Here is a 24002-nt window from a genome sequence, read left to right as displayed (position 1 = left end):
GGGGGGAAAAAATCTGTTATCTGGACACAACACTCATCTAATTGTACGTTTCTTTTCAGCATTCAGCCCATATAGAACAAAGATGGAAATTTTTGTGTGGAAGATTCGCTAACTATTGCAAAATTATGACGCAAGCTAATGTTTGGTAGATGTAAGAAAAAAAAAAAAAAAAAAAAAAAAAAAACCCCGCAGGATTCTACCTCAAGTTCTCTAGAACATTGTCAAAATCTTCCATTGCAAAAACCAATAGCTACACTCAATGCAATTAACCAAATATGCTAAAGAATTCAGCCGATTCACCAACGCTACAGTCACATAACTACATCAGACACACAATAAATAGCATAAGATGCAAACTATTTCACACAGGCTTTAGGGTATTTTTTTCACTCCCACAGTAAGAATTATTGACACCAGGGTCAGAAAGTGAGATCGAGAAGTCAGTGCCCCGATGGAGGGGCACCGACTTGCAAAAAAGTGCCTAGGCAGCTCCATCAGCATTCTCTTGGTAAGGGCGCCTCAGATAATTAACAATAAACTCCTCAAAGAGAGAAGGATAAGTCTAGGAGGGTGGACCTCCTAGAACTACACAGAACCAGCATTACACAGCAATCAACAGGGACCAGGTCATTAGAGGAATGCTCTAACCTGTGATGATGCTGGGGGGGGGAAGTATTAGAAAAACAAAATTAGATACATAAATTAAACACGCATTTTTAAATACGATCTAGCTATGGTTAGGGTTAAGGATGGTTGAAATCATAGAATAGACTATTAGATTGATTAAAAAAAAAAAAAAAAAAAAACACCTTGTTCTTAATATCTTGTTGGACTGTAATCTGCACAGAATTTCTAACGGAAGCTTTTATTTAATCCACATGTGTGTAGCATGCTCTTGTTCCGTCAGCCATGATTGGGTAGAAGTCTTAAATTATTCACAATTGTGTTTTGAGTGTTGTCCGCACTAAAAATTGAACTTGCAACCTCTAAGAATGTAATTTTTATGACTGAATTTTACTAAGTACTTTATCCACTGTGCCACGAGACCTTGTTATCCCAGATTACATAAAGGGTTCTATTCCAAAATCCTGTGTTAAAAATGTACCTGAAAAAGGTCAGAGGTTACATCGTCCGAAACATTGTGCAAATGACCCTCAAAATGATAACATTCAATTCAAATTTTTTTTTTTTTATGAGGATGATTCATATAATTCACACTACCATTCTCATCTTGAGGGTTCTTTTTACTTTTCGGTTGATGTAACCTGTGACCTTTTGTCCGCAAGGAACCATGATGTAGTAATTAAGGTACTTGGTAAAATTCACTTGCAATTTACCATCTTCTGGAGGTTGATGGATCAATCCTTAGTGTAGGCGACATTCAAAATACAACCGCGAATTACCTAGGAATTCTACCCAGTCATGGCCGATGGAAAAAGAACATGCTACCCATGTGGATTAAATAAAAAGTTTTGTTTGAAATTCAATACAGAAAGATTTCCAAAGTTCTACAAGATATATTTTTTTTTTTTTACAGTGATCACCACTTATCAAGGCCCGGAAGCCACTCAGGGATAAGCGTTATTGCAAGTACATTACGTTAGTGTGGAGATTTGATGAAGTGTTTAATTAAGGGGGCGGTTCATTAGGAATTTGTTAACATTGGACTTGAAGACATCCAAGATATGTATTCAGTTTTGTGGGGTCTGTTATCCTCATCTTCATAGTTGTTGTTTCACGTTTGGAGCAACTCATCCTCTGGCCTTCTTCAGGTGGTTCACCTTTGGGACCTGTAGTGCAGTGGATAAAGGTGTTGGGCGAGTCTCTACAATTCCAGGTGAGCATTGCCTGAAAATAGCGGTTTCAATCCTACCCAAAGCAGGAGAGAGGATTAGTTGGCCAAAAAAAAAAAAAAAAAAAAAAAAAAAAAAAAAACGTGGTGAGACAACAACAACAACTATGGAAGGCAGTAATTACTGGGGATACAGTTACAAGACTCAGCATTCCTATCCTGTCACGGTTAACCACCTGGAGAAGGCCAGAAGATGAGTTAGTCAAAACATGGTGAAACAAGATTAAAGTGTAGTATCTGTTCTGATGCCACACTTCAATTTTTTTTTGTCAGTGAAGGAGAAATCCTTCACGACCGAGATAATTTTTTTTTTTTTGTTCCTTTTTCCACATTAAAAAACGACCTTGGTGTCTAAGTCTACCCTTGTGGGGAGGCAAAGTAAATAGGAACAAGAACAACTATGAAGACGAGTATAACAATCCACAAATAAAATTATATATATGGTTATGGTATAAAGATGGGATCCGAAACATGGTACTCTGCCACCGGCGTCGAGGGAGAACCTAGCCCCTTTGAATAAAGTGCCGAGTTGTTAACTTTGAATGACAGAAAAACAGAAAAGGTGTAATATATAACAAATAAATGTTACCAAAGGCAAGATAAGTTTAGAAAAACAAGAAGCAGTTCAAAGAATTAAAGAGAGAAGCAGTTCAAAGAATTTTCGAGCATTTATTACTATAGACAACATTTAAGAATTACAATTTTTTTTAACCCCAACAAAGAATCAAACTTTTTTGTGCTTATGCATTTTTTAAATAGTATTTTCAAGTTAAATTAAATTTTACGATATCCTTTTTATTAAATTGTTAAGTGAAAGTAAAGAACAGTTAGAAAAAACCCTCCGCTCACCATGTTAAGAATGACTTCCTAAATAATAACATTATTTCAGCACGGTAACAAAAGTGCATAAGTACCTTTTTTTTTTTTTTTTTTTTTTTTTAATTCAACTCAACAGTTTAAAGAATTAAAAAAATTTTTAAATTCAACAATTCAAAGAATTATTCTAAGGGGTCAGGTTCTTCCTCGACACCGGTTACTGACCCACCTTTCCCTGAACTCAGAACGAGGCTGGATTTTCGGACACCATCTTTATACCATAACCTAATATACATATAATTTAACAAGATAATCTTAAATGCTAGTTTACATTGACCAAAAACGTGAAAATAAAACTCAAATGCGAACAGTAGTCCGAAGAATTCAAATGATGTGAAAACAACCTTATAACAAACTGTTGCCCTGACTAGATTTCGTAGCTATATAAAAAATACAACACGAAATACTCAACAATTAATTCAAAATCATAGGAATTCTATCCAGAGTTCTCTGGAACACTGCCAAACTATTTGATACCAAATCCAAAATGTCGCAATAATTGCCAATGCAGCAAATGAATTACTAGCAATGCTTAAACACAAGTTTTATGAGCATACTAGATAGAGGGCCACCAGCCATTGCCTGGTCACAAAATACACTTAAATATGATATTTTAATGTATGCAGATTTTGTATTTATTATTATAGAGCCAATATCCCATTATTTATTATATTGTACCCAATATATAATAGTGATTTCAAAAGTTAAAATAATATATGACTTGGATGCCATCAGCTAGAATCGAAACCAAAACATACAGCATTCCAGTCTTAGTCATCTATAATATAAATCTCACCTGTCTGTTTAAATGTATGTATGTATGTATGTATGTATGTTTGCATGTCTGCCTAAAACTTTTGACAGAAGCGACGTATTTTCACGAGATCGGTATCGTTTTCAAGCTCGACCCTTCGTATGACAAAGATCGAAAAATTTGTTAAAAACATTAATTCCTTCACCCTTAACTGGGCACTTTTCTACATGGAGGGAGTCGCTTTTTTTGCCAATATTTTCGAAAGTCACCCCCGTTTTTCGATTAACTAGCCATAATTTAAACCTTCGCCACTTTCGGTTTGGCGATGGACGCAACGGCAAAGACTTCACTTTTTTTTTTTCCACAAACTTTTCCTCCTTTGCGGTATGGGTTTGAACCTGCATGCTACCTCCACATTTTCTTTTTTTTTGTTCAACACATACCTCCAAATGCTCAGGCAACGCTGGGCACTCAGGCTAGTTTGCTAAAAATGACGTCATGACGTTAAAATTTGATTTGATTAAAGATTTTTGGAATATTCAGAATTTTTGAGATGAGGATTGATTATTTGTATTATTTGATCCTTTGTACTACTATTCTCATCTTGAGTGTCATTTTCACAATATTATCTTTCAAAAGTCTTTTCGAACATGCATATTATATGTGCTTTTTAAAAGTCTCTTTCCCCACCACCTGATGCTGGCCATATCCAGCTTTTCTTCGCTCTCAACTTTACACATCCATCTTCCGTTTCATGCACTTTGTTTCTCCTGCTTGACAGTGTGCTGTCCTTTTTTTCCTTTTCTCTCCTCCTTCCAATGACGTCAGCATATACACACTTGCCAATTTGCATACGCGTTTTAACAGCTGCTGTTACATTTGTTTGTCACTCTCCAATTTAAGTAAATTTTATAGCAATTTTTAGTAGAATCTAATATATAAAACGCTATATGTCTGTCTCCATATTTTCAAACTATCTCTTCCGAAACTAAAAGGTACTAAGGGCCTCAAATGATTGGACTTTTTATGGACCATTCTTTTATGAGTCTTTAGTCGGTTAAAATAGTTTTTAAGGAGGTCAAAATTGAAAACAGAAAAAAAAAAAAAAAATCGTTAAACATTTTGTATATTCATCTTAGTTTATTTTTTATTCTTAATCAGTTCATATGCATGTCACGTTGATACAGTGGTAACGTCACCAGCTTTGAATGCGACAGTTTTGCTTTCGGTTTCGATTCTAGCTGATGGCACCCAAATACTTAAAAAAAAAATTTTTTTTTTATTTACACTCTTGAAATCACGACTATATAATAATAAATACAAAATCTAGACAAATTAAAAAGTCATATTTAAGCATATTTAACGCCCAGACAACGCCCCCTCTCCCTGGGCTAGTAATAGATAATCTCAAAAAGAACTGAAAACCAATGAGGACCTCATTCTCCAGTTCTAACGCCGTAATCACCCTCCTCCTTAAAATGGGGAGCTGAGGTTATTGTTTATCACTAGGCACCTTGTGTCGTGAGGGAGAGAAGATGGAAATATATGGGAATTCTGTTGCCCATATTTTGGGGGAAGAGTTAGATTTTCCCTACATTAAAAACTGATCCCTTGTGTCTAATTCTGCCCTTGTGGGGAGAAAAATAAATAGAGACAAGATCTTGTTTTTGTCATCTATCAAAATGGCTACCAAACTCCCGAAATCCTGCTTGTAATTTGATGCAACTGTCAATGAAAGATCCAGAAAAAAAAGAGAAAAAAAACCCTGATTATTGATCCGACCCATCGGAAATTGATTATACCTAAAAAAAAAAAAAAAAAAAAAACCCACACAGGTGAGTTGGTTGGTTGTTTTCATTTTATGGCATATCAACCCTTTTCAGGTTATTTAATGCCGAATCCAGTGATTCTGAAGAAAAATTTTTTTAATAGAATATATTTGCTTTTTTTTCAAGTCATTTTCTATTTAACCCATAGTTGGGACCCTAATAGGTACTACCACTCCGGGTCAAAGTGGACCTGGGAGCAATAGCAATTAAAGGATGGCTCCACACTCCCCAAAATCCGCAAGCTGGGGCCTCACCATCGGATATAGTTTAAGGTCATATCCAGGACCACACAGGTGGGAGTAGGTGGCAGGGAACACCACGAAAGCGACTGAAAACTGCTTGTGAATTTCATACTCCCATGGAACTTCCTCCTTCAGCGGAAGCTGATTAAACCTGCCTAGGATGTAATTTCATTATTCATTTCAAGTTACTTCATGCTCCGGTATAAGTTATTTTTTTGCACAGTTTTAAAAAAATGAGATTGAATGATTAGAAAAGTGATTGATCTGATGTCGCTAAGGTAAAATAATTTGACTTTTACCAATTTTAAAATGCATTGTTCCATAATCAAATTATATCATTCTATCAACTAAAGTGTCAAATTTAAAATAAACATTTCAAAAATGTTTTTTTTTTTTTTTCAATATTTCAATTATTTTTTATAGAAGAAATAGAATTTATTCTTAATAGTATTGAACCTGAGAGACATTACAAAAGTAATATTTTGAACATTAAATCATACAGCTTAATTTAAAAAACAGTGTGGAATTTGCATAGGATCACACTAGTCTAGATAAAATGTAGAAACATTACATAAATAGATTTGGAGATGATTAAGTCTTTAAGAGTCGGAGTAAATTCATTGTTTTACACATTCAAGCATGTTATAAAAAAGTGTATTTGGAGTTTGGGAGGAAAAAGGATAAGAAAAAGACAGACGGAGCAAAAAGAAACAAAAAGAAAGACGGGGAGTGAGGGGGGGGGGGGGCAGAAAAAAGACAAAAAAGAGAAAAAAAAGACAGAAAATACAGACAAAAAATACAGAAAAGACAAAAAAAAACACAGAAAAGACAAAAGAAAAGACAGAAAAGACAAAAAAGACAGAAAAGAAGACAAAAAAGACAGAAAAGACAAAAAAAAAACAGAAAAGAAGACAAAAAAGACAGAAAAGAAGACAAAAAAGACAAAAAAGACAGAAAAGACAGAAAAGACAAAAAAATCACAGAAAAGACAAAAAAACACAGAAAAGACAAAAAAACACAGAAAAGACAAAAAAACACAGAAAAGACAAAAAAAACACAGAAAAGACAAAAAAAACACAGAAAAGACAAAAAAAAACACAGAAAAGACAAAAAAAAACACAGAAAAGACAAAAAAAAACACAGAAAAGACAAAAAAAACACAAAAGACAAAAAAAAACACAGAAAAGACAAAAAAAAACACAGAAAAGACAAAAAAAAAAACACAGAAAAGACAAAAAAACAAAAAAGACAAAAAAAACACAGAAAAGACAAAAATATGAAAAAGGAAAAAAAACACAGAAAAGACAAAAAACACAGAAAAGACAAAAAAGACAGAAAAACACAAAGACAGAAAAACACAGAAAAGACAGAAAAAAGACAAAAAGAGAAAAAAAGACAAAAATATGAAAAAGAAAAAAAAAAAAAAAAAAGAAAAAGAGAAAAAAAGAAAAAAGAAAGGAAAAAAGATTTCACATGAATAATGTCTAAAAAACAAAAGTATAAAAATTTGTATCATTATTAAATTGAAGAGTATTTTCTAAGCGTAATTTCAGAAAGATAAGCAATTGTTTTTAGATCTAAATATTTTTCATCAATTTCTCCGTAAATTTAAATCGAGATTTCGTTCAATGAACTCACAGCTTTGCAAAAACATACACATGAATGAATATACAGAAATACGAAACTCGCGTACACGACTGATTGGGTTACAGTTACCACCATCATCTGTTCCACTTTGATTCTATCAGAAAACAAGTGAAGCATGCATGGTCTAAGTTCAGCATTTGCCCCCCCCCTTCCCATTTATCCATAAAAGTTCCTAAGGGACATCAAATCCTGGTGAAAATGAACAAACGGTGCAGTTTTAGGCCTTAACATGTGTAAATTTGAGTTCTGCACCATGCAAAAAAAAAAAAAAAAAGAAACGACTAAGTCCATTTTAGCCCAAAAATCCACAACGCCCTAACATATCTAAATTTGAGTTCAGCACCATGCAAAACTGCTAAATAGACATACACAGAAAATTTTGGACAAATATGGTAAAATAATCCCAAAAATGCAGTGTTTTTATTAGCCCTAAAAGAGACCCCCTGGGTCACACCCAAGAGCTATCGTGAAGTATAGACAACACAAAATTATATAGAAATCAGTTAGTTACAACTTTTCAGAAAGTTTTATAAAAATCCAAGGCATCAATTTTTTTTTAATAAGCACAAAAGTGTCAATTTTTAGCCATTTTAACCAAAAAGGCACCGGGGGAGGGGAGAGAGTTGGAGGAGAGTTTTCCCGGAAAATTCGTTCTGTTACTTTTTTTTTTTTTACTCATATCATATTTAATGTTTGTGCAAAATTTCAAAACATTCCAAGGCATGGAAAAGTGCGGACAGACGAACGGACAAGGGTGAATTTACAGGTCCACCCCCCTTTTTCGGGGGACCAAAAACCATCATCAGTGAAATACGAAATTCCTATCACTCTTCATTTCCACATCATCCGTGTGAATAATCGACCAATAAAGAATTAAGTTTTGCTAAAAAGTTTACATTTTACAACAATTAGGTGAAAAGAGTTAGTCTTTCCTTGAAATGCTGAGAAAAACATCAAAAAATATTCTAGCCTTATTTCTATGGAAGATGCTCGACTGAGCTTCAATCCCTGATACCAACTTGCAAAACATACACGGCTTCCTAGCATCCAGCATAATTTCCAGAGTTTATTTCCAATAACTTTTTTTTTGAATGCATTACAACTGATTCCCTGCAAAGTTTATAAACCAGAATCCTATGATTAAGCAAATCGTTCATACAATCCTCTCATAATGTTCTTCACAATTAAGAAACTCCATCTCATTAATCCATATCCTTAACAGATAGTGAGATTAAATATACATACACACACATACATCTTAATAATTATAAAACTGGACCGTCTGGGTGTCCTTGCTTGCTTGAATCATATACATACACACGTGTATGTGTAAGTATTTGTATGTATGTATATGTGTGTACATACACACACACATTGGGTTCAAAAACAACCTACAGAAAATGGACTCTGATTTATGAAAGTATGATAGGTTATGAAAAGAAACGGTTGTAAATTTGGGTTGAATTTGGGGGTATCAAAACCAAAGCAAAATATGATGAAAGTAAAAATAAAATAGATAAACCCCATAATTTATTATACCATACCTGTTCACACTGAAACACTTATCACAATATTCTGTGGATCTATATTAAAAAACCGTGTTAAACTTTGTGATATATTTCCATTCTATGGAGGTCAGGCGCGAACAAACACCCAATAATTTTATTATAATATTTCTTCAAACTGAAACATAATTCTCAAAGTATACTTACACAAATAGATACGAAAAGGAAAAAATCCTGTTCACGTGATTACATCTTTTTAAAAACATTTACATAACGTTTTTATTTTTATATCTGTTTAAGCTTTTTTTTGTCAGTGTACTAGAAGGAATTCAGTTGATTACAATCTTTTCTGCGTGTTCTTTACATTACAATAGTACAACCCTGAATCTGACGGCGCAATACTACACCGTTCAGTACTGTAAAACTGTAACGAAGCTGTTCTGCTTGAAAAGGGCGCCATTTTCTTCTTATTCATATTTACATCGATTCTTTGCTTTAAAAAAAAAACTAAAGTAATTACGTGCTTACTTTTTTAATATCCCATTTTGCTGTTTCGGATTATTTTACTAAAGTAAGTAAAGCTTCATTATTTTTCAAAACTATTTTTGTTTCTTTGTTTTTCGATATTTCGTCGATATTATTTAGTAAGAGTGTTTAGCAGAAAAGCCAACAAACGACTACCTGAAAAAATAAATATACAGAAATAAATGTTACCATAGTCAATAAAAGTTCAGTTCATGTCTTTTTTTTCGTCTTAAAATAGTTTTAAATGCTCTTTACTTGAAATAATTTCAGCGAACCTAAATTAAAACGAAATTTGAGGCGATAACTACTTAAATGAATTTTTATATAAACTACACATACCATAATCAAATATTCCTCAGGCACAAAATAACGGAAAACATTAAAATATTCCTTACATTGACGGAATGCTCTTAAATTGTTAACAAAATGCTCAGGTGCTCCTCCTACAAATTGAAAACGGGGCTCTCCATTTCAAAGTTGCTGCCATTTTGATTTTTTAAACCGGTTCGTGAATTTAAAAAAAAAAAAAAAAATTTTTTTTTTACAAATTACTTAAAAATACAAACCAGTGAACTTTTCTACCATAAAAGTAACTTTTATTGACAATGGTAACATTTATTTCTTGTATATTTATATTATTAAATATATAACATTTTCTCTTTGTAAGGAAACATCATTTTGTTGGTTACTCTTGGCTACGAATGGAAACAAAGTTGATATAAAAAAATATATTTTCGCGAAAATTATCTTTACTTTCATCATATTTTGCTTAGGGTAAAATTTTGGAGTATCAAAACCTATCTCTTTACAACCCCCTCCTTTTCATAACCTATCATACTTTCATCAATCACAGTCCATTTTCTGTAGGTTGTTTTTGAACCCAGTCAACAACGGGTACTTCTGCTAGTACATATAACACCAGATTTACAATAAAATTTAATAATATAATCAGTTCAAGGCCCTAAACCACAACAAAACCTTGACTGAACATTTAATTCTCACACAGAGATATTCAGCAAGCTAACACATATATGGGTCATTTAGTATCAAACTACTCTTATTACCAAAACGATAAAACGGCATCCACACACACGGCATCCACACACACGCACACACGTTTTTCAGCATCTCATTCATAAAACTCATATTTCAACGTTCATAGCTGTTTGGTTTGTGAATGAAAACTATTAGTACTACTGCCACTAGTACTATTACGCATTCAGAGACCAAAGTACCGCATTGCCCAGTAGAAAGTAAAGAGAAGGGGGGGGGCTCAACAATCTTGGCGCGGACAAAATCTATATGACAATAAGTGAGGCGTCGTACGCATAGAGGATTGCAAAAAAAAAAAAAATCACGTGGTGCAGAAGGCGGCAAATTCTATGAGAGATTGCATTTAATTTCTGCAGCGTTCATCAGCCGACCAACACTTGTTTAAAATATGAGGCGAAGAAAAGTTAAAAAATGAGAAAGAAAATAGCCCCAATATGAGTCCACATTGAATTATTTTTTTTTTTTTATTCGAGTTCCGGCAAGATTTAAGTAATGTAATTTCTATTAAAGACTAAATCAATATATAATTTTTAAACTTTGAAGAAGATGATGAACAATGAAAATGACGATGACGACGATGACGTTTCTGAATTTTTTAAATGAGGATCAGTTGTTCATATTATTTGAATTCTTCGGACTACTGTTCTCATCTTGAGTGTGATTTTCACAACGTTTCGGTCGATGTAACCTCCGACCTTCAAGCGTATCTTGTCAAACTGAAATTTAGATAGAATTTCAAACAACCTTTTATTTACTTCCTGGGAGTAACATGTCCTTGTTCCATCAGCCATGACTGGATAGAGGTCCTAAGTAATTCACAATTGTATTTTTTGGGTCACCCACACTGAAAATTTAGGTACGGGTAAAATGAATGCCGATACTCAAAATGTATAAACATTTTGACCCCTCAACTATACTTAAAAATTCAGCAAAAATCAGTAAATTAACCAATTTTAATGAAATTTTCAGTATTTATAAAATAATGATCACAGAATATAATGAACCCATTATTTTTATTTAAATCTTAGTGGAAATGTATTATTTTGTTTAAACAAAAAATATCTTTATTAAAGTTATGGTTTTTTGCAGTAAAAAAAAAAATTAAAAAAATGCAAGAATTTATTTTTGCTTTTTTTATGAAAATAAAACATCGTTAATTATAATAATTTTTAAAAATTATAACAATTTTTTAAAAATTATTTAATTTTTACAGGAACATTACGAAAAAAAGCCCCTGAAATCCGTATTAACGAATTCGATATAACTCTAAGAAAAATGAATTTCTCGAAGTACCAATATTATCATTGAATTAAGCATTGTTTATTTAGTATTTTCACAGAAAGAAATTTATAATAGCAAAAATATTTCTTTTTTTTTTAAATTACAGATTTCGCATAATTTTTATATGCAAGATTTTAATAATTCCTTGCTTGCAAGAATGTGAAACTTTCAGCGTAACAATTTTTATATAATCTCGAACAATAATTTGAAAATAAAATTAATTTAAAAACAGGAACAAAAAAAGTAAATTAAAAAAATGATAAAAATTGATTCAGAATAGGAATGTACGGATGCACGTCTGGGGGGGGGGGGAAGCTGACACCCCTACCCCCTTTTACTATCATGACTTCATTCTGAAACAGCGTTTAGAGTAGCTGAAATTTTGGGTTTCCGTATAATCGTGTTTACAAACCTTTATCGGTTGCGTTTTGGCAAACGGCATAATTACTTGCTTTTTGAGGGCTAATTAAGCTATATTTTGTATAAACAAGGTGTTTTTTTTGTTGTTTTTATTTAATTTAATATCTTACGACTTGACTTTACTAATTTTCATTGAAATAGACTCAGAAAAATAATATTTATCTTTTAAAGGATTTTTTTACAATAAATTTATTTAACTTCAAAATTTAGCTGAATTGGTTAGCTTGCCGTGAAAACATTTTTCATAACTTTTTTTTTCACGTGTACAAATATTTTTTTTCCTTTAGGAAATTAACGTTAGTCTCTAATCTTTCAAATACAATCAGAAAGTAGTCGAAAACCTACAAAAAAATTATGATGAATCGGCTTTCAAAACTAGGTCCCACTACCTTTATCTGCCCATTTTTGCCCATACCTAGAAAATTGAACCTTCAGAAGAATATCACTTTTACAATTGATTTTTCCACGCCACGGGTCCAGCATTTGAAGCTCCATCCAAATCATTCTGAAGATGACAATTGTAGTCCAACGAATCCAAATAATACGGACATTGATAACGTAATTTCAATTTAAAACCAAATCAATATAAAACTTTTAAATGACGATGAAGATGAAAGTAATATCTTGCTTGGCACCGTGTATGCTTAAATGCCACAAAGCACATTCACGTGATGTCGAACATTTAATCTGGTCAGAGGAATTCCCAGATTTATATAGTACTAGCATTTCAGCCCGGCGTTGTGCGGGTGTTTGGAGGTGTATGTTGAGCAAACAAAAAAAAAAAAAAGCAGTCAATTTTTTTTAACTTTGACCCCTATTATGACCCCATAACATTTGTTTTGGGCTCAAATCAAGTTATTAAGTTACATCCATGTCCAAGGAACTTCTATCTAAAATTTCAAGTATTTAGACCCAAAATTGTCGGAGGAGTTTGATAGAGTTCTCAAAGGTGAAATCGTTAAACTTTGACCCCTTAACAGCCAAATTTTTGTCCGAAAACCAATCAAAGACTTTCCCAAATCTCAGTACTCTGTATATCAAATTTCGAGTCTGTAAACTTAAAATTGACAGAGTTATTGCGTAGGGAAATGGACACAGACACACACACATTCACTTTTTTATATATATATATATATATATATATATATATATATATATATATATATATATATATATATATATTGAACATTCATGGTTTATTTAAAAAAAAAAACAAAAAAAAACACAAGTGAGAAGCTAATATCAACCCCCTTCCATCTCATCATTTAAAGAACTGGAGATGATTTTAGCCGAAAAATGGTACAAAATTTCTCAAGAAACCATTCAAGCATTGTATAGATCCATTCTACATAGCATTCAACCAGTTACTGATGCAAGAGAGCTCTACAATGGATTGAAATAAATTTATTTAAACTTTTAAGGCGTTTCCATTATTTTGTCCACCTCGTGTGTGTGTGTGTGTGTGTGTGTGTGTCCGTGTACATGTATCTTTTTTTTTCTTTTTTGTTTTTGACATGGTAATCACTACTTATCAAGGCCTGGAAGTCACTCGGGGATAAGGGTTATTGCATGTACAGTAATCAATGGGACAGTATCGTAGTAATCGTTAGTATTGGGGATTTGATAAAGTGTCTTACTTAAGGGGACGGATCATCAGAAATTTGTTTATGTTGGACTTGAAGACATTCAAGTTGTAGTCAGGTGGGAAACAGCCAAACGGAAGAGAGTTCTACACACGTGCACTTCGAAGACAGAAATATATATATATATGACTTCATTTAATCACTGATGAATCCTAGCGTGGATGAAACGCGGAATATTCTGTGTAGCTTAATTGCCATATATATTTTATAACATATGTGTGTGTGTGTGTATATATATATATATATATATATATATATATATATATATATATATATATATTTTATTCACTAACATTTCATGTGTGTGTGTATTAGCAGGCTACCTGGCATTGCCGGTTGTAAAATACGTTTAACTATGATATTTTGATTAATGCAGATTTCGTATTTATTGTGACATTATATTGGACCGAATATATAGCAACGATGTAAAATTTAAAAAAAAAAAAAAAAAAAAAAAAAAAAAAAAAAAAAGAAGACCCGTGCGTCACCACAGAGAATCGAAACCAAAACGTTTAGCTTACGATTTACTTTTTCCTTTGACGTTAATGTCTGAGCTATGAAGACATGTTTGCTGCAAAGCTTAAAAATTAAAACACAACCAATAACTATTACGTTACGCATGCATATTCGTAATGCCGTCACTCGACCATCATCTGGTAAACTCCATTTTTTTAATTTTCACACTTTTGCACTGATTTTCCCTGACTAAAACCCAAAAAGAAAGTTTTGCATGGGTTCGAATACTCTATATATTAAGTTTCATGTCTGTAGACCAAAAACTGACAGAGGAGTTCAGTAGGCAAAACTTTAACAAATATATCTTGCACACATATATATATATATATATATATATATATATATATATATATATACATACATACATACAGAGAGAGAGAGAGAGGTTTGTGTTTACTATAAATTTTTTATGCAAATATTATGCAAGTATAAATCATGTAGAATATCTGCATGAATATAATTACATGTAATAGTTAAGATGATCATCCCAAAACAAAAAAACTAATAGGGAATTTATTAAAATGAATGTTTAAAAAATATGCAAATTAACTAGATCTTTTGAAGATGAATGCAATTCCAAGACCCATATATAACAAAGTTGTATTTTCTTTTTAAATAAATAGAAAAAAGGGGTTTAATATGAATATCAAATACTAGTGATGATACGATTCCAATATTCCCCCCCCCCGAGTCTGATACAATTACCAATTCCATATGAAATTCCAGATTCCGATTCTTTATTGAATTTATTTGCTTCCCCACCAAAGCAAATTAGGCACAAGGCCGTTTTTAATGTGGGGCAAAAACCAGCTCCCCTAAAAGTAGGCAAAAAGGGGGCACTCTGGTTACCAAAAATAATAATTGTCCCAGTATAAAGGGTTTCCCATCCATTGACTGGTACAAATTATCTTAAGTGCAGCATCTGGAGAAAAGATACTACACTTTGATCTCGGCCCGAAGGCCAAGAACAACAGAAAAAAAGGCAAGCCTTTTGAATCTCTAAAAATTCAATTAAAGAGTTGTTTTTTCCCCAAACTTTTTGGGGGATTATCTACAGATTTTAGTTTTACTGGTAATTTAAAATCAATAAATATTTATTTTATCATTACTTCCAGCAATGAAATATTTTGCTTTAAAACAAAATCAAATTAATACAAAAAAGACAATTAAAAGAATCGTTTTTGTCATCAGAAAATAAGCACAAATACATTCAACTCCAAAAGTTCCAATTTCTCCAATTCCCGATTCATCGTCCCAACACTAATCAACACACACACAAAAAAAATTTTATAAGATTGTATATATATACACACACACACAAAATGTTATTGAATCAAATATGAAATTCTCAAAAGATGGATAACAAATATTTCCAGAGTAATGGTAATTCAGGAAATAAAAACGTGCAATCATGATTATTGGATTTGGTGATCTGCACGGTTGTAGATTTCCTTATTCATTCAGTTTTGGTGAATGCATGGCTCATTCATGATTTTCACAGCAGTCCATAAGAATCGGTGACATTTCATATCATCATCATCATCTTGTTCGTGTCAACCAAGTTTTTTGGTTTTGTGTATGTGTGAAAGACAAGGGAGGGGGTTCGTTTTTAAAGAGAAGAAAAAAGAGACAAGATAAAAATCGATTTTAGAATAAACAATGGACATTATCATATTGTTAAGTGGGAAAGTCAAAGGAATGGAAAGCTATGGGGAAGAGGAAAAAAGAAGTGAAAAAAGAAGTGAAAAAAGAAGTGAAAAAAGAAGCGATTCAAGAACGAGAGAAAGAACACGGGGGGGGGAGAAAGAGTGAAGAACGGAAAAATAATGGGACAAAAAGAAAGGAGAGGGGAAAAGAGGAGGGAGGAAAGAGGAAAAGGAGAGAGGGGGAAGAAAGGAGAGAGAGGGGGAAGAAAGGAGAGAGAGGGGGAAGAAAGGAGAGAGAGGGGGAAGAAAGGAGAGAGAGGGGGAAAGGAGAGAGGGAAAAGACGGTGAAAGGAGAGAGGGAAAAGAGGGTGAAAGGAGAGAGGGAAAAGAGGGTGAAAGGAGAGAGGGAAAAGAGGGGGAAAGGAGAGAGGGAAAAGAGGGGGAAAGGAGAGAGGGAAAAGAGGGGGAAAGGAGAGAGGGAAAAGAGGGGGAAAGGAGAGAGGGAAAAGAGGGGGAAAGGAGAGAGGGAAAAGAGGGGGAAAGGAGAGGGGGAAAAGAGGGGGAAAAGAGAGAGGGAAAGAGGGGGAAAGGAGAGAGAGAAAAGAGGGGGAAAGGAGAGAGGGAAAAGAGGGGGAAAGGAGAGAGGGAAAAGAGGGGGAAAGGAGAGAGGGAAAAGAGGGGGAAAGGAGAGAGGGAAAGGAGAGGGGGAAAGGAGAGAGGGAACAGAGGGGGAAAGGAGAGAGGGAACAGAGGGGGAAAGGAGAGAGGGAAAAGAGGGGGAAAGGAGAGAGGGAAAAGAGGGGGAAAGGAGAGAGGGAAAACGGGGAAGGAGCGAGGGAAAACGGGGAAGGAGCGAGGGAAAACGGGGAAGAAGCGAGGGAAGGAAAAAAGTGGGAGGACGAGGGAAGGAAAAAAGTGGGATGACAGAGAAAATTGGAGAATGACAAGGGGGGGGGAGAAAAATACCGATTGTTTGAAACGACCAAGACATTCATTTTTGTTAAAAAGCACAAATGCACCATAATACTTGATTTATATTTAATTCAATCAAAAAAAAAATATATTAAACAACAGTTTAAAGACTTCAAAGGATCACAAAGTAAACAAATATCAGCCATTTTTTTTAATCTATTGAATATCTATTTTACACCTTCAAAATTTCAAAGTGACTTAAAAACCTTTAAACTGCTAATTAGCCATTTTTACTCATAATGTTTATTGGAATTAATAAAATGTGAAAACTAAAACCAATTAAAAAAACTTGTTTATAAAAAAAAGTGTAAACATTACGATATTTGATGTTATCTTTTCTAAACCGTCCACTTGGGCAACATCATGAAAATACACTTAGTTATGCGACGGGAGTAAAACTAACGTCACGCATTTCAACATAAAATAAACACAAAAACGCCACCATTAGAGCCAGCATGCTCTGTTGAGCACAATTATACAAACTTAGACCTACGTAAGCTCTATGAAGATATTGAGCACTTATAGCGGAAGTAGAACACCACAAGTATGTATATGTGGCATATGAGTTTTTTTTTTTCTTTTTTTTTTTTTACATTTTCACCACAAACAAGGCTAAGTGCGACTTTGGTGTAGGAGGCTTCTTATCAGGGCCATAAGTTCCAGGAATGCTATTAGGGAGTTGAGCAGCAAGACGTCTGTTTACATTACAGGTGGGTGCAGGACTGCAGGATGGTTATTTTTAATTTCGATTTTCTTATTTTATACTTTATTTAGTTTCTTGTTAGTTATTAAATACGGTTAGTATATTTGCATCCTGCATACACCTTTATAACCAATAAAAAAAACAAAAAAAAAAAACAAATAAATACACCAAGCCTCAAAGAAAAAGAAAACGATAACAATCGCTCCTGACGACGATCGGATGCACCGATAGAAAGCGCTTGAGAAGAATATGGCTGAACAACTTTGGAGCGCCATTATATACAACATGCCAGTTGAAATTAAAAACGGCGAATTGAAAAGATATCCAGAAAAATCGGAAAAAAGAATAACTGTCGTGTTCAATCAGACGTGCTTGAACATATATATATATATCCACAGCATTTTCTAGTTTATCTAGTAGTTAAATGTCTTATTTAATAAACATTCACACTCGTGTCTTTGTTTAGATGGTCTTATGTTAGGGGATAATTGGCAAATATCAAAAAGAGAACGAGAAAAAAATAAAAAAGGAAAAGGAAAAAGGCTAAAAAAAGGGGGGGGAGACAAAAAACAAAAAGAAAAAGGAAAGAAAAAATAAAAAGGAAAGAAATAAAAAGTAAAAAGTGAATAGGTAAAAAAAAGGAAATAAGGAAAAAGAAAAAAGAAAAGGAAAGAAAATAAAAGAAAAAAGGAAAACAATGAAAAAAAGCAAAGAAAAAAGGAAAAAAGAAAAAAGGGGAAAAAAGGAGAAAAAAAGGAGAAAAAAGAAAAGTAAAAAGGAAAGTAAAAGGAAAGAAAGTAAAAGGAAAGAGAGGAAAGAAAGAAAGAGGAAAGAAAGAAAGAGGAAAGAAAGAAAAAGGAAAGAAAAAAGAAAAAATAAGGGAAGAAAAAAAGGAATAAAGAAAAAAGAAAAACAAGAAAAAAAATGAAAAAAAAATGACAGTCGATACTTGTAAGAGCACATTTGTCGCATTTAAAGATAGAAAAGAACTTGAATGCCTACTAAACACATTACCATTGATCTTTCTGCACAAGAGAAATCTGACAAGACAATCTGGCATGAGGATACCCCCCCCAGTAAACCCTGACTCACATCGTATTTGATCCCTCACTATGGATATCCCACCAGGCTTACACAAGGAATCGTTCTCCAAGTGATGTTGTTTATAATAACAACATTGAGCTGGTCACTCTACCAGACTAGATGAATTCTTATCCTCGAATCCAGTAAGACCAAGAGACCATAATAAAGATATACTATTTAAATGGTCAATTTGGGATGGGGGGGGGGGGAGACAATGTTTTTCAACTCCTTTACTAACTTCGTGTTTGAAAGGTAACGGAGAATATTAAATGGAATATTCGAATATCCATGTATCTCATATAGAGATCAAATGTTATCCCCAGGATGTGGAGCCCCTTGCTTTCTGAGAATTTCGATCGAAATAAAATAAAATGTTTAAAAGAAGGTTTGCTGGGTGGAGTGGGGGGGAGGGTGGATTTTTTTTTTACTTTATTATTTACGTGTGACAATTTGAGAATTTATACTGTATTTTTTTTTTAAATGGAAGCAATAACAGATTCAATATGATATTGCAAAGCATGCCCGCGTGTGCGCGCGCGTCTTATTATTTAAGCTATATTTATTATCATCAACATCAACAAGGATTTTATCACTCAATAAGGGAACCCCTCCCAAGACTTCAGGCATCTAACTCTGTCCTGGGCTATTCGTTGCATGTGGGACCCATGTGCTGTATCAGGTCGTCCCTCCATCTCGTTCTTGATCTCCCTTTGGCCTCTTATGTCCACAAGGTGTCCATTTCGTTGTCCTGATAGACCATCTGTTGTCATGTTGTCTGGCTACGTGCCCTGCCCATCTGTGTTTGGATTTTTTGATGGCAGCATTATTGTCAGATCCAGATGTTAGTTATTGACATTTTTAAGTCTTATCTGAAATTTGTTTCAAGTTTCAGTAAAAAAAAAAAAAAAAAAAAAAAAAAAAAAAGCACACGTCTTCAGATATATAAAACCCAAAAATTACAGGGTGCCCCAAAATTAATCGCCTATTTTGACGATATCCTCAAGTAGATCATTAATTTTGGGACACCTTGTATCACAAAAAAAAATAGAGATGGTGGTTGGAGAGGGAGAAACTAGACACAGAAAATAAGGGGCGACCTTAAAAAAAATTTTTTTACTTTAATTTTTTTTATTTAATTACAGGGTTGGAGAAAGAAAATGGTCCTTGAAGTTATGGGACAATTCTGATATAATTACAGATTTTGTTCTGTATTCCAAAATCCAATTCAATTACCGAATTTGATTCTAAAATTACCTTAAAGTAGAATTTTATTTGGAAGATGGGAGGTAGTAGAAAGTGCTAATCTACTATTAAATTTGGACATGATCTTTTTTTTTTTTTTAAATTTTAAAAACTTTTTAATAATTTCCTTTAATGCATCATGTCAAGGATTTCAATAAACTCATTGTGTGATTTTACATCAATATTTTTCATTTTATGCCAGCAATAAAAATTTCAGTTTTATACAAAATAAATAAAATAGTTTTCAGAATCAGAAATTAAGCTAAAAAATTGCTAATAGAGATTTCGATATCTTAAAAGTTCAGATCCCCCCCCATTCCCTGTCCCAAAACTTATATGTATGGGTGCCCGCCGTTGCCCGGGTGTTTGGAGAGCTTAAAAAAAGTGATGTCTTTATTGTTGTGCCCATGGCGAAGGTTTACACCAAGGCGAGTCAATGTCTAAATGAATAGCAATTGTCTGCTATGAAGCATTTTCCCCGACATTGATCGACCGTTACAGCATGAAAGGCCAAGCGTTGCCCCTTTTGCTGAAATCAGTTTTGCTTTTATATGAAAAAGGCTAACAAACACGTGAAAGGACGGAGTAGTAAGAATTTTTTGAAAGTCAATCAAAATAAATGTAGACACGACGTGCGTTTGCAAATCATAGATATTATGATCTAGAGAGTATATAAAAAGTTCTAAAAAATAGTAATCTCCACCTGAGATCCTCCGCGAAAAAAGCCTTTGCCGGACATACAAAAACGTGTGCGGCCATTTTTTCTTTTATGTAATAAATGACGTCTTACACAATTTATAGTTTTCAATTCATGTGCTAACCAGCAAAATTCATAACCTGCTTATGAATATCATTCTATTAAATACTTTCTGAGGAGAAGAGCCATTCTTTGAAACTTCATGGGATAAGGAATTTTTTTTGAAGTTTTTGTATTCCTTGTTGAATAATAACTTGTGATGTCTAATTTACAGAGTTTATATTGAATTATATATATATATATATATATATATATATGTATGTATATATATATATATATATATATATATATAGACACACACGTTGAAGTGTAAACGTTATGAGCATAAACTAGATATAAACGTCACATTAGTTTGAATTTATCATGTGTGGACCATATATTTAAACTGTACGAAGGGGAAGTATTAAATACAAAAGTTTCATAATTTAAAGTTGTCGGTTCAATCCCTATACAAAGCAGTATTGTCATTTTCATTACATCAAATAATTTATTAGCTAAGTTTTTGTTAACAATGAGAGATGTCCATAAAAAATTATAGTTTTACAATTTTTTAAATCTAATGCGTCTATAACATAATTCTCACCTGTCTGTTTAAATGTATATGAATGTTTGTCTGCCTGCCTAACACTTTCGACAGAGGCGACGGATTTTCACGAAATCAGTATCACTTTGAAGCTCAACCCTTCAGACAACAAATATCGAAAAATTGGTTAAAAACATTAATTCCTTCACCCTTAACTGGTAACTTTTCTACAAGGAAGGGCGCTTTTTTTCCGCATATATTTTCGAAAGTCATCCTCCTTTGATTGACTAGCCTTAATTTAAACCTACGTCACTTCCAGTTTTGGCGATGGACGCAACGGCAAAGACGTCACTTTTTTTTTCCTCCTTTGCGGTACGGGTTCAAGCCTGCTTACCCACTACAACTATTTTTTTTTTTTTTTTTAAATGACACACACCTCCAAACACCCGGGCAACGCCGGGCACCTATGATAGTATTACATAAAGTATCAAAAAAACAAAAAAAACTTAAAACAAATGTCCACAAAAAGAGCCACAAATCTATTAGCTCCCGCATTATTCACTAAACTCCAATCTTTATCTCATCATCACAGTATTGCATCCCTATACACATTTTAAATTACTTTAATCGAATGTGCTGTGATGAACTCCTAACACTAGTGTTCCTTCAAAGTAAATACTCCCGACTGACTCAACCAGCAGAAAAATCCCACCCCTTCACAACTGAGGTCCATAGATGCTGGAAAGCCTTCTTCTCTAATAGTTATTATTTTTCTTCTCCTCGGACTACTAGACTTCGGAATTCTTTTCCTGTTTCCTTAACGAAACTAACCTACAGAAATTTAAATGTAATGTGAACAGAAATCTTGCTGCTCAACTCTCCATAATCTCCCATTAGACGCTATTCCAAATAGCAGTCCCTTACGTCCAAGTAGTAACATGCGTTGTTTAAAGTGAAAAAAAAACAAACAAACAAAAAAAAAAAACAATCTACGTAGCTTCACAATCGGTTCAAGGCACTGAATGTACAATACAATTACGTTCAATGTTCAAACGCTGACCCATGGTTCATGGGTAATAGTTTTCACACCAGCGTTTCTTTGAAATTGAAAGTATCGACACACACACACACAGATATATGTGTGTGTTTTTTCCGAAATAGATGATCATACAAACGTAATTACCTATTAAAAAAAACACGCATTACACACACACACACACACACCGTACTTTAGGGTAATTGCGTCAACTCAAAAAAAGTGCCCTTTATATGCAAAAAGAGCACTTTTAGCTAGTTGGCGCAATTAACCCAAAATAGGGCGTATATATATATATATATATATATATATATATATATATATGCACGAGTAAATAAACTTCCCCAAAGTACGGTGTGTGTGTGTGTGTGTATATCTATATATACACCGTACTTTGGGGAAGTTTATTTACTCGTGCATATATATATATATATATATATATATATATATATATATATATATATATATACACACACACACATACGAGTAAATAAACTTCCAAAATCACATTAAGACAGATCTTAAACAAAATGAGGTGCTCAATATCTTACAAGATAGAGCTATAACAATAATACATGGCAATCAAATTTACTTGAATTTAACATTTTATTGCCATTTCAGCAGCCATCAGAAATGTCCCCCAGCATCAATTGCAGTGTCCCCACCTGATGACCGGTGATAACGGTGAAACTGCAGTGAAGCGTTAAAGCTGAACACATTTTATTATTTATTATATAATAACCAATAATAAAAATAATAAAAATATTTTTAAGGTTATAATGAATATAAAAAGGAGACTTACCTGTCTATAAATAAATAATAAAAATCAAGTGTTCAAAAACTTTGGCTTGTAAAAATTAAAAAAACAAAACAAAAAAAAAATACGTGTGAAAATCCGTAATGGTATGATACAAAAAAAATCCAAAATCTACAACAGGTATCTATCAAACAGATAACATATATGTAAATATATACATATATAGTATATATATATATATATATATATAGCTTAACAGGGCCTGGGAGTTGTTCTCCTGGCCAAAAAGTCTAAAGAGTTAAAATAAGGCCAGTTATCTTTTTTTTTTTTTTTTTTCCTTCTCTCTTGTTGGTTGTTGGTCTAAGGCAATGGTGATATCTTTCTCAAGCAGTGGAGTGTCAAAGGAGAAAGAGATGGAGCGTTAGGCTAAACCTCTCCTTCAGCCATCGGCAGCAGATGTATCGTATCCACTGAAAGCAACTTGCAACTCCACATGGTACGAGCGGTAGGAACGACGGAGAGGCAAGCACTGACTACACACAAAGATGCAGCCCGATTGATTTGGACGAGGAGGTGTAGTAGTAGTAGTAGTCGTCATAAACAGTTGACTCTGGGCCAAGTGAGCGACAATAGTGGAGTCAGATGAAAAGAAAGAAGATGGCAGAGTTGGGCAGAAAAAGAGGAGGAGGGGGGGGGGTAGGAACCGATACAAGATGATTGGATATAAAACCTTGCTCACATCTTTACATACACAATAACCCCTCACCCTCACTCTCTTTCTCCCTTTCCCCAATGTGCCTATTGCTACAGCGGCAAAGATTTTGTGTACTATAAACCTGTATTTAAGGACTGAGAAATAAACACACACACAAATATAACAATTATTTACTATATTATTACATACCTACAGACACTAGTGTTTCATCCTTTCAGGAATCAGCAGTACAGGGTGTCACACGATTAACGCCGATTATATATATATATATATTATATATATATATATATATATTCTGTAGAAATATATTTATTATTACATATCAATCCTTATTTAAGAAACTCAATGTAATTACAGAGCAATATAGAGAATAAATGACAAAAAGTTATATTCCAAAATTCATGATGTTGACCATCTTATAATTT

General features: G+C 33.3%; 1 protein-coding gene across 2 annotated transcripts in view; it reads right to left on the bottom strand.

The window, feature by feature from the left end:
• Positions 1 to 24002, bottom strand: part of LOC145268854 (ATP-dependent RNA helicase A-like) — a 250342-nt gene that overhangs the window by 191268 nt on the left and 35072 nt on the right. Inside the window, exon 1 of one of the 2 annotated variants that reach the window (XM_080124532.1) lies at positions 22908 to 23042. The exons of the other annotated variant lie outside the window; for it this stretch is intronic. The gene's annotated coding sequence lies outside the window, so the exon portion shown is untranslated. Of the gene's footprint in view, positions 1 to 22907; positions 23043 to 24002 lie in introns of those variants that run through there. 2 annotated transcript variants of the gene reach the window in all.

Source organism: Euprymna scolopes, chromosome 44 (assembly GCF_053919585.1).
Source record: "Euprymna scolopes isolate OS-2025 chromosome 44, ASM5391958v1, whole genome shotgun sequence".
Taxonomy (NCBI): Eukaryota; Metazoa; Mollusca; class Cephalopoda; order Sepiida; family Sepiolidae; genus Euprymna; species Euprymna scolopes.
The sequence above is the reverse complement of the archived record's forward strand: the minus strand, read 5'-3'. Positions and strand labels throughout refer to the sequence as shown.